Source organism: Netta rufina (assembly GCF_964035555.1).
Source record: "Netta rufina genome assembly, chromosome: 3".
Classification (NCBI taxonomy): Eukaryota; Metazoa; Chordata; class Aves; order Anseriformes; family Anatidae; genus Netta; species Netta rufina.
This window is the reverse complement of record NC_140125.1, coordinates 64,046,521-64,058,625: the sequence shown is the minus strand read 5'-3', so window position 1 is coordinate 64,058,625 and position 12,105 is coordinate 64,046,521. Positions and strand designations below refer to the sequence as shown.

Below are 12,105 nucleotides of genomic sequence, written 5' to 3'. Positions count from 1 at the left end.
TGTGCCACCAGACGGGGCTGTGTTGCTAATGCAGGCATCCTCCCTTCATGCACCCACATGCCCTGATGTCAGGGACATCAGTGTCCACCTTTTGCAATATTTTGAACTCTCCAGAGTTCATTCAGAGGCCATGGAAAGACTTCAGCTCTCTGCGTTGAGCTTCACCCAAGGGACCACAATAACAGATACATGCATATTCCTGTTCCTGAGAAACAGCACTGTTCTTAATTTTTTTTTTCTTTATGATAACTTTGGCTTTTTTTTTTTATTTTAAGAAAAGCAAACAATCTCCAGTCTCCAGTATTGTAATGACAAGATGAAAATTGGCTTTTCAAGACAGAGAGTTGACGTCTTCGTATGTACTTGTACTGCAGGGAAGGCAGTGACTGAGGGCTCTGTGAGCTGAGGTGAAAGCTGCTTTTTTCTTAATCCAAACACAAATTCTGAAAAAATAAAAAATAAAACCTGAATGAAACTGACTCAAGACTTGCTACAAAAACAAGTGAAAAAATGCTTTCATTTCCTTGGTTCAGTGTGGAACTTGGTAAAACCACAGATGAGCTCCAGCCCAAACTTGCTTCTTTAAAATAATCCATTTGTCTTAAATAGTCCCAAGAATATAGTTAATGAAATGGGCTCTGTTTTGAGGATTTCTCGCATCATACAGACAGAGCTGTCAAATTTATTTTCGGGAAAACCGAGCAGGATTGAGAGCAGGATTATATGTCTGCATAAAAGCTGTGACTATTCCCGTTCCATTAGGCTTTTAATCTTTCATAGGCAAAGCTAGGCTGCGCGCTAAGGCACAGCCAGTTGGTAGCTGTCAGGAAGCTTTCACCATGGACAAATGTGTCCGCACCAGTTTTTCCACCTTACTTTAAAACATCTGGTATATATCAGGGTCCTGCACACCCTCTTTGACTCTAGGAGCTGTGAAACGAAAAAGCAACTTGTATGCTTGTCTGATCAGCTCTCACATTCTCATATGGTGTCTGTATAATCAGATGCATCAAATAATACTTTGATTTACTCCTACGGCTCGAAAAATATGTACAGTCGGTTTTAGATTAATTGCTTAAATCCTGCAGAGAGTGAGAGCAAGTTTAGGGGACGGGTGTGAGGGCTGGGAAAGGCAGCAGTTACACTGTCTGCTCCACGCAAGGCAAAGGTTCAAGCCACAGTCGCTACTATTACCCTGTCGTTGTGTTTTTGCAGAATACGAGTCGGTGTTTTCCTTAACGTGAGCGATCCCATAGTAAGATGCATGCCAGATGATTAAAATATAATGGGCGGTGTGAGTGCATGCATAGAAAATGGGCTGCGATATGGGAGCGACCGCTTCCTTTTCAGAGGAGAAACCAGGATCTGTAGAGCTGGATTTGTTTTAAATCTCAGGGAGCGCTGCTTCTGGCAGTGGGGGAAGTTTTGTTGTGGTAGCTTTTTTGGGACCTGCGGCGTGGAGTACAGGCTGGATGGTGCGGCTCCACGGTGACTTGTGAGGGATGTTCCCAACCATAGCTACTGACAGCCAGCTGCCGTGCCCCAGTCCCCTGCTGCTTCACTTTCTTATATTTGAGTCTTCTGGAGGTGAAATTTGGAGGGGTCAGGAGTGGCACCACTGCAGCTTCTTGTCAGTCCTCAATTCCCCACCCTTATGGCAGGGAGTTTTCCTTTCCTCTCTGAAGGCTCTCCTGCCCTGGCGTTTAAAGACAGAAAACATACTGTCGTGTTCCTTAGCCCCGCGGCAGCTCAAAACTTGTGCTGGATTAATTAAAAAGCAGAGCTGTGCCCTCTGCAGCGGCAGAGCAGCGCAGGGTGGGAGTGACGGGAGGCGAGCCGTGTGCTTGGGGCAGGAGGACTCATCCTGCCTCTCATCCTGCCTGCAAAAAGGGCTGAAAACTCCTGACGTCAGTGGGAGATGTGAGGGGAGCGGGTATCAACAGCGAGATCTGTGCAGCTCTGCAAGCTGAGTGCTGCCTGAAGCGCTCCTGTTACAAGGGAGCCATCCCACCTCTGGAGTTTGTTATTTTCTAAAGGGCTGTCAGGCCCCTTTTCCATCCGGAACGTTTTGCAAAAATTAAAAAACCAAAAAGGCCTTTTGGAGGAGAGGATAGGTGGCGAAGCTGAATTTCTCCTCCATGTCATGTGCTTCGTACAATTTAAAAGCCTCGTTCTGCCTTTCATCTTGTGAACTGTTTTCTGCAGATATTTCCTAACTTTTCCCATGACGTTTCAGCCTGTTTCTTTAGAAGATTGTATGGACTGAAAGAGACTATTGTTTCTGCAAGAGTGCAAGCATGTGCACATTTGCTGATCTGGTTGGTACAGGATTTCAAGAGTGGGTGTTTGACTGAGGAGCAGGATTTGGACGTGTGTGTGTGTACGAATTCTTGCTAGCGGCGGGCTCTCTGATTTCGTAAATAATATCACATTTCACTTTCTAGGTTCTTCAGTTGTGTTGCTCCAAAAGCTGAACTCTGGTATCATGAGACATAAACAAGGAAACGGCATAAAGATTACAGATCACAGAAACTTCAGTTAGCAGAGATTTGAAGGCTGTTTTGGTTTTCAGTTCTGTTCCTGGATAGGTATCAACTACCAGATTGCGTAGAGGCTCAGCACAGCTATTGTTCACAAACATCATAGGCTTAAAAACTAATAACTCATTGTCATTCATGCTTGCTTTCTTGTTCCGTGTCTGGGTTTTCATTGTTGAAGCAGGGGATAGGCCAACAAGTACTTCCAGCCTGGCATTCAGGAGGTAGACTTTGGCAGCTGAGCTGCACTTCCCAGCTCTTCAGAGGCTGCAACTCGAGTATTTACAACAAACTCTTCTTGCAAAGTGGTTTACATCGTGCAGTGTGTTTTTCAATCGGATGATATCGCCAGGGAGCAAAGAAACCGCCAGGGGTTGTTTTCGTTTCACACCCAGGATCTCATCGGAGGCAACCTCGCCGCAGATTTGCTTCCCCTTTTGGGAACGCTACCTCGAAGATCGTGCTGGGATAACTCCAGCTTCCTCATCTACGGCGGGGTGACCCAGATCTCTGCTGGCGCCGAGATTGCATCTCCTTTGGGTACGGAGTGAGAACAGAAGCAGCCCCAATGGCTGCTCTGCGGGGAGGTTGCCCTGCCGCGCTCCTGTCTTGGCAGCGAGGTGGCCCACAGGGGTCTTGCTCCATGTTTTGTTTCATGCCTTTCTCGTCAGAGGGTGTGAGGGAACTGTAGGGTCTTATTTACGTGCTGTTTTCTGCACATGTGAAAAAAAAAAAATCCCCAAAAGTTGCTGTAGCAACAATAGTTATTGCATAACTGACAATTTGCCATTTCCCCATTTTAATAGGGTTTCTCTCAGGAATAGTTGCTGTTGGTGAATGAGTCCTTGGTAGTAGTGGATGAAGGCTGGGACTTGCTGGTGATTTAAGAGTTGGTGAGGACTGGTCCCATAGATTGTTGATGGAGTTTGCCCACCTGAAATGCTTTTTTGCTATATGAATGCACAGAAATTCCCGGGTGTTGACAAAAGCAGTTGACGACAGCCAATTTTCTATGAGGACAGGGAAGAGAGGCTGTGGAGTGAGGAGGAGTTGGGGGTTTGTCTGGTATCTTTAACCTAATGAATATCATATATAGCAGTGAGCTTACAGCCTCACCCATAGTCACCTGTGTTTTTAGTACCTCTAGACCAAACTGCTATGTTGGCTATCCTTGAAGGGCTTTTTTGACGCTTCAGTAGGATAGTAGCATGAGCCAATTACATGGCTTCGCAGGCCACCTCACTGTTTGCCCGAGTGATGGTTCTTAAATCGCACCTCCTTTTCTCCAGCTCGCAGACACACTACAGAGCACGGGAACCGATCTTCATAGCTGCCTTTTCCCAGCCGAGATTCCTTTTGTTTGAGAGTGAGCGAGCCCTTGTTGCTACAGCCAGGAATATTTGAGGCATGTGTTTGCTGACGGTGTCTGCTCTGCACTCCCGAGGATTGCATGTAGGGCAGTTCGGAGGGCTCCGAGCAGTGCAGCTCCCTGTTTGCAGTCGGCAAGTTCATTAGAGCCCTAAATTATTTACCTTAAAGAATTCAAGCCCTGAATTATTTACCTTTAAGAACCATCCTCCTGCATTGTGCATTGGGTTGACTGTAGAGCTACTGGCTGTGAATGCCTAACCCAGCATAATATCTAGGGCCACTTCAGCTATCTGCTGTGCATTTTATTTTCATACACAAACACATGGAAATATTACAAGTAAGGTCACGGTGTGAATCACCCAGATATAAAAATGATTTGCGCAGCCCTGGTGTGTGCCTCGGGAAAGCACGGTCAGCCTGTGACTTTGTGATCACGTCCCTCTCTCTTTGCTGAACGCGGAGCTCTCGGCGCACAGTGAGTGAGCTCTTCAGTGTCGTGGCTTCTTCCTGCTGTTCCGCCTTTGGTCCCTGGCTTTATTTATTGCACACCACTCCAGTCCTACTGAAGGAGTTAGTAATTTCCTCACCAACTTTCCCGTTTATCGCTGTCACGCTCGAGGGTTTGACAAATGGCTTGGGAAGCGTTGCTGCTATTTTTTTTTTTTACGGGAAGAGCTAAAATAGAGGACAAAGGATCTTGAGGATCTCTCAGCCTGGCCACGGAGAAGTCTGAGTGCCACATAATATTTCACATACTGGAAATACACTTCACTTTTGCTTTTGCTGTGAGAGTTCTTTAGTTTTACTTGAGAGAAGCCAGGGTTTCAGGTTGGTTAGGAGCTCACCATTAGCGGCCACTTGGCAGATGCTGGGTTGAGATGACTCGAGTGCCCTGCACTGCGGCCACGTGGCAGCTCTCTGGGGCTCAGCTCATCTGCCCAAGCAGGCAGAGGGACAGCAGGGAGCTGAGGGGTGGCTGCCACATTCAGCCCCAGCAAATGCCAGCATTTTCCTGTGCTTTTATACCATGGCACTGATGCACGGCTCAGGTACATCCAGTGCACCGAGCACGGCAGCGGATGCACGAAGGGAGATGCTGCAAGCAGCAGCAACCCATAACACTTCTTTTCAATGCTTCCACCCATCAGTGTTTCTTCTCACAACCTACCTTTGCTACACCAAAGAAAAACCACAAGAAGCAAACACCAGTGGCAAATGGCATCAGTTGGCATTGTATCGACGCAAACAGGATTCATAGCCACCGCATGACATCCTGCAGCCCTCTGCACCTAACCAGCTCATCACTCTCTCCCCATCCAATCTCCAATTTCCCATCCCTGTCCAGTGAAGTTTCTTGCTCTGGTGTATTTTTCTCCTCCTTCCCCTGACCCAGCTTTTGGCTGCTCTGCCTTTAGCTTCAGTGGCTCCAGGCTGCCGGGGCCGTGGCAGGGAGGTCGCCTGGAGCAAGCACAGGGGTCAGCCCTGACCTCGCTCGGGAAGTTGCAAATCTTTTCACACTTGTGGTTGTTCCTTTTTTTGTTTGTTTGCTTTGTTTTTTGCTTTCTTTTGTTTTTTGGAAAGCTTGCAAATTGGCCAGATTCAGTCAGATTTTTGTTGTGGACACTAAAGTTCACTTTCCATGGAAAAGCCCAGTTCCTCTCAGTGCTAGTCCCAGGGTTAAAATCTCTGTTGCAGTGGTTGCCAGAAAGTGTTGAGTTTTTCCAGACACTGTGTTTTGTTTTTTTTTGAAATGGCTCAATCGGACCGCTGTGACCAAAACCTTGCAACAAAGCTCTCTCTGGCAGACATCCATGTCGCCCATGGACAGAATATGCCAAACACTCGAGCCCCCCGATATGGCAGGAGAGGTATCACAACTGTATCCTGCCTGTGCTGTGTGGCTGCATCTACTTCATTTGTCCTTGTGGAGGTAGGCAAGGGATCAAGTGCAGATGGTTGAGTTGCATTTCCTGAAGTGAAGGCATTTGTTTTGTTTGCTTTCAGAGAAAGCAATGAAATATTGACGTTAATGGCATTTCCAGCACCGAAAATCCAGTCGCATTTTTTCTTCATGTATGATGTGTCTTCAGGCGACTCAGAGAGGCCGGTAGTTTTTTTATGAGGCTGTATCTTGATTTGGGTTTCTACCATATGGCCTTTTTTCTCCCTTGTTTAAGCATGGAAATTTCTTAAGTGTCCATTACGGTTCATCGGTGTATTGGTGGGAGGGTTTGACGCTGAAACATAAAGCTAGTAATCTGTGAAACAGGGAGCAAGCACAGGCACAAAAAGACCCTTTTGAGAATTTTAAGCCAAGTCACTACCTAGATAATGTTGTAGGTGCACAGTTCAGGGAAACGGTACAGTTAAGTAATTTACTGTTGATGTAATTTTGCAAGTAGTATTTTTACTTTGCTGCTGTGGTTATTAGTGGCATGTGTTTACTGCTGAAACTGAAAGAAATGTAGAAGCAGCTCCCTCTTCCCCCATATGTCTGCTTTTGGTGGTACTGAGTATCTGCTGGGCTTTCATCCTGGGGTGCAGGATTTGGGCTCAGGGAGCTGAGTTCCCTTGCACAGCTCTGCAAGCAATCTGCTATCCTTTCTAGGCTGCCCCCTCCAAGCTGCTCTCTGCTGCTGGTCGGTCAATGAGGAATTTTGGAGAAAGGACTTTTTCTTGTTTAATATCTTCATGACACTCAGCAGGAAAAAAAAAAAAAAAAAAAAAGACCTAAATGTCTGCTGGGAAGTCTAACTGCTTTAATACAAATAATAGATGATCTTCTGCAGTTAATCAATTTTCTCTTTTGTGTTGGTTTTCACACAGAGCGATGAGGCAAGAGAGAAGTTTTTAAAAACAGGAAAATGTGATTGCAGAAACATCATTGTTGGCTGGAGGACTCGGTGGATTCAGGTAATAATGTGACACCACTTTTTATTATGCTTTAAAAACTGGCTAGATTTCAGGTTGACAGTGGCCCTTTGTCAGAGACTGAACGGCACAGGAAGGTGACAAGGTATAGCGAGACCCGGTGGCCCGCTCCTAAATTAATTCCGACCACGCAAGCGGGTGCGAGTGTTCTGGCAGCAAGGGTGATTGGTGAATAGGACAGTGTTGCTGGGGCATATTCCTTCATTATGTCAGGCTGTTAAAACTGAGCTTGTTCTTTTTAGTTTTCTGTGTTAGTGTTTTGCTTTGTTTTGTTTTGTTTTGTTTTGTTTTGTTTTGTTTTTACCCTGAGAGAGAGGCTCTTATTCAGCCACTCACAACTGCGTGGAAGTAGAAGGGAAGCTCCAGGCCTGTTTTTATGGAAGAAGGTCAAATGATTATCTGTCCCTTCAGACTGTAAAATGTTGAATCTATGACTATCTCCTTTGAATTCCCCATTTTAAAAGGTTTCGGGATCAGAGCAGATCATTACCTGCTGAAGGACCCATGCCTAGATCATTGCTGTAGAGGACTACCACTATTTATTTTGTGTGAATGAAGACAATTTCTTGTTGAAGAATTGTAGGAATCCCAATGTGTGATGTTTAAATAATGCTACTGATATGTTCAGACCTGGTTTTATCAAAAATGTAAGTTGCTGGCTAAAATGCATCTTCTGTTTTTAATCATGTAATTATTTTCCTGAGGGACAGGGGAAGCTGGAGAGGGGGGCATTTACAGTGCTAATTGCAATGGCGTTCATGAGTGGTGCCAGATCAGAAAATCACAGAAATCATAGAGGTTGGAAGGAACCTCTGGAGATCGAGTCCAAACCCCTGCTAAAAGCAGGTTCCCTACAGTAGGCTCAGCAGGAAAGCATCCAAGCGGATCCTACTCTCACACTTCTTAGGCAGTCCTGGTGAAGTCATCAGGCTTTTCACAAGCAGAAGGGTTTTCCCCATGTGTATTTGATTCCAGGATAAGGGTTTACAGTGGCTCTTTCGTGCACTGATTTCTCACAGGTATGAGGAGATGGAAAACCATGCATCTGTGTCGATGTAGGCTTTTAGTTTTCAGCACAAACTGAAGAAGTGCTGCACTATTTTATCAAGGAGCAGGTCAGCAGAGCTGGTTGCCTTATACTGAACTATTTTTAACTGATGATTCCTTTTTCTTCGTTAGGTGCTAGGTGGGAAAGAAATGCAATTGCAGCTTTGCGTTGCCATATTTGTGACCAAGACATTTAAATAGTATGTGAATGGGTGTGGATTTGATATTTCCTCGAGCCAGCTTCTTTTTAATATTAAATTGCATACTCCAGGAAGATAGTTGCTGTATCAACATCAGTATAATGACACATTATTGAAAAATCAATATCCAGTCATAGAAATGAGTCCTGGCGTAAGCAGTTGTGTGCTTACAGCTGCGATGTGTATGTGTTCACAAATGTAATGGACTTTTTTTCTCTTGTAGCACTGGTTACTTGGATAAACACTGTATGTGTGACTCATTGCAGAGTATAAACTTATTTTAAAGGAGCAAGTGTGGGATTTGCTGAATATCCTATTGCTTGCATCCCTGAATGCTTGCATTAGGTCATGATTAATCTTAAATTGGCCAACCTGGGAGGAAAATTACTGCTGATCTCCCATAGGTGACTTCAGAAATAAACAGAAGGATGGAAGTGCTTTAAAAACATAAATAGTAGTTAGAATTCATAGAATCATAAAGCAAACATATGGTACAAGGTCCTCTAAAACACAACACTTGAAAGCTTTTTTATAGTTAGAGAAAAAGCTTGTTTAGTTACCAGAGGGAAAGTAAATATTTTCATTCCTTTTTCTTCAGTTCTTTCTCATTCCATTCCTCTTTCTTTTTTTTTTTCATTTTTTCTTTTTTTTTTCTGGATTTGGTGGGCTGGGGGACTGAAACCAGACGGGCCTAGAAAGCCCCATTTCAGGGCAAGAGACAGGTTGCTAATGTCCTCCACTCAATGGGCTCATTCTTGATGTCCACCTGCAGTGTTGGGTTGGTGTCGATGTCGCCCAAACTGAGCGGTGTGTGCATGCGAGATGCAATGAGCGCCATGGCAGCTCCGGGGTGCGCCATTTTGTAACATGCGCATCAGGCATCAACACTGGGCGATGCCATCCCAGCGTGTGTGCTTGGGACACACGTAGGGCCATACGGTGTGGTGTCTCCACTCTTCGGATGCATTTTTGATGGGGCCATGTGTGGTTTCGAGCACCAGGGCCAGGGTGGCATGGCGGGAGGTGAGGCTGACATTGAGATGGGCGAAGGAGGAAGATGGGGAGCGGGAGGCCTGGTGGAGAGGGAGGAGGAAGAGGGGCAGCCGGGAGGAACATGCGGCTCCGGGGGGAAATGCTGTGTGCTTTGCAGTTGCCTGTGTGGATAGAAACCAGATGGTGCGCTGGAACACCCGCTCGCTCGGGTGGCGGCGGAGCCAAACATATGGTTAATGGTTAGGAGGAATAGCTCGCAGAGCCAGGGCTTTGCTGACTGCCTCGCATTACAGATTGTTACAGTGTGTCATTACATTGCCAAACTAAGTGCTTAATACCCACTGCGGGCGCTGGGCACGCATCCGCGCAGATGACTTTCCGCGCGGCGCTGGCGCGGCCGGCAGGCTGACATCATACGTGGCTCCGCCGCGTCCCCCCGCCACAGCCCCCAGACCCTGCTCACCGTGGAAACGCCGTAAATCTGGCATTTTACAAGCCTAAAACCTACAGCAGGCAGCTTTCCTGTTCTGCGTGCGTGCCTTTAATCCAGTTATTTCCAGCGGCGTACGGTTGGGTTTTGCTTTTCTCCCCGCAGCGGCCAAGTTCACCTCGGCTGCAGCCCTGCGCTTACATGCCCGGCATTTGAAGTTCCTGCGCCGGGAGCTTTGGGCAACACCGGGCCCATGTTATCTAAGGAACTGCTGAGCTCATTCATCTCCTTTTCACGGCCCGCTTCCTTTTATTTTTAGCCAAATCCGTCAGGCCTGACAGGCGGGTAATTTGAGCCAGAGAAAGGGCAAAGCTCCAGGTCCTTTCCACAAAGCAATTCTTCTCCTCCCTCCTGGGAAGGCTCCAAACTCGGCCTGCTCCAGGCAGATGGATTTGTTGAGTCATGTGAGATCATTTACACAAAAACACAGTGAGGCGGTGAAGAAAAAAAAAAAAAAAAAAAAAGGGAAAGAAAAAGAAAACGACAGAGGGGGAAGGGGTGGGGGAGCGTGTGCTGCTGTTGGTTGGGCTGCGAGGGTAGGAAATGTGCTGCACGGCAGCGAGACGGAGGAATGCAGCGGATTCATTCTTGTATAAGGTAATGTCTAGTTTACAGTGCAGGGTGGAGCCAGCGTGGAGAAATCACTCGAAAACAGATTACTCATTTAAAACTCGAATTCTCCTTGAAATAAAACAACCAAGACCCAAAACAACCAGCAAGCCGTGCGCGCACACAACAAAGGGCACGCTGTTGACAGCGCTGGGCTGCAGGATTGGGGGGCTCCCAGCGGGGGGATTGCTGGAAAAACAGTTTGCCCCCTGCTACCACAGGCGCTGGCCCTGCCATCGGACCTGGTGACAGCACCAGTGCGTGTCCCCTGGCCTGCCCAGGGACATTTTGTGGTGCTGGGGGGGACGGACACAGCGGGCAGGCTGCCTCCTGGCATGGTGCATGGCCGCAGCAGGGGGCTGTGGCACGATCTGCGCTGCACTGGGGAGTAAACTGCTTTTAGGCTCAGGGACTGAATGCGGATCTTGTTGCCGTTTGCAACCTAAACTAACCCCAGCGTGTTTTGGTTTGTTTTGTTTATTCAAGTGGGTGGTAAAAGAGAACATCAGGCTTAGGGTTGTTTAGATCTTCATGCATCCCAGGGAATTAGGTTGGGTTAATTTATGCCGTTTTCTAATGATATGTATTCAAACTTTAAATAGGCATGTACTGCATTTAAATATTATTAATATGACTTCCAGTTACTCTAGATTTCTTAACAAGGCAGTATCTAAGTGCCAGTGTATTGTTCTGATGATGACTTCTACTGGGAGCAGAAACTGCAATGGGAAATTGGTAGAGCAAACATGCAGTAATATGCAATAACTTGTAAAAAACAACTTTAACACAAAGCTTCTTCTTAAATTCTTAGCTGCAGTGAAGAAATTCGTAGGACTGTGCAAGTGTGTGGTTTTGTATTTTAACTTGACCCTCTCTCCCACAGAGCAGCATCTTCTGCAGGCTGCACAGTGGCGTCCGTCAAGGTGCTTTCCTTTTGGGAGGGGATTGTTTGCTTGCAGCCTGCCCTGGTCTGCTTGACCTTTTCTTCCCTTTTTCTCCTCCCACTTCTTTTTTTCTTCTTTTTTTTTTTTCCTCACTTTTGTCTGAAAGAACACTGGATTTGACAGCCTGCTCCCTGTGCTGCGATGTGCCATTGAGCACGTTTGGCGTGGGGAGAGCCTTCTTGGCTAGACTGGCTTTCTGCTTAAAGTTTTCTCGCTTGGAGGAAACCCTTTGTCTTCTGTCTCTTTATCAGCCTCCCTCGTTAATTATGGAGAAGGAGCACTTGGCAGCACCCTGAGTCCTGTCTGGGTCCCACACTGGCTGCCGCACAAACCCACAACAGGGTCCTTGCCCCTCAGCTGAGGTCTGGGATGAAAAGCAGCAAGGGGATAAGAGTGTAAGGCATAGATGTGCGGTCAGATTGCAGACCCGGGCTGTGTGATAAGCCATGGCCACATAATGAGGAATGGCTGTATATTGAGCTGAGATCCTCCAGAAGGTCCCAGAGAAGGACAGCATTGTTAGTTGTTCTGTTTACGTAGTTTCTGTAATGTTCTTTTCCCCCCTTCCCAAAATACTTCATTATCCTACATCTTCTCTTGCTGTGAGCAACAGTTCCCATAGCTTACACAGAGCTGCAATTCCTGTTAAATTCCCACTTTATAAAGTCAAACTTGTACCAGTGACAGTAAGACATCCAACAAAACAAAGGTTGTGAAAAACCAAAAGGGTTTTTTTGTTTTGTTTTTAAGATTTTGTCTGAGTTAACAGACAAAATTATGGAGAGATTGTTGACTTTTCAGATTCATTGTTCGTTGAAAGGTCTATAACTTCATCTCTATTTATTGCACTTAGAAGACTTGTAGGTTGTTTTTTTAGTACCCTGTTCCTCAATATCTTCTCCTGTCAATGCTCTGAGGTTGCCACATGTTTTTTTGCTTCTGATATCGGACATCCAGCCAGACTAGACAGGTTCTGGGAACTG

General features: G+C 46.3%; 1 protein-coding gene across 2 annotated transcripts in view; it reads left to right on the top strand.

The window, feature by feature from the left end:
* The window catches only part of BACH2 (BTB domain and CNC homolog 2), a 188,665-nt gene that overhangs the window by 34,710 nt on the left and 141,850 nt on the right, over positions 1-12,105 (top strand). Inside the window, exon 2 of one of the 2 annotated variants that reach the window (XM_084284252.1) lies at positions 6,735-6,821. The gene's annotated coding sequence lies outside the window, so the exon portion shown is untranslated. Of the gene's footprint in view, positions 1-6,734; positions 6,822-7,381; positions 7,487-12,105 lie in introns of those variants that run through there. The other variant, XM_084284253.1, reaches the window with a different exon arrangement.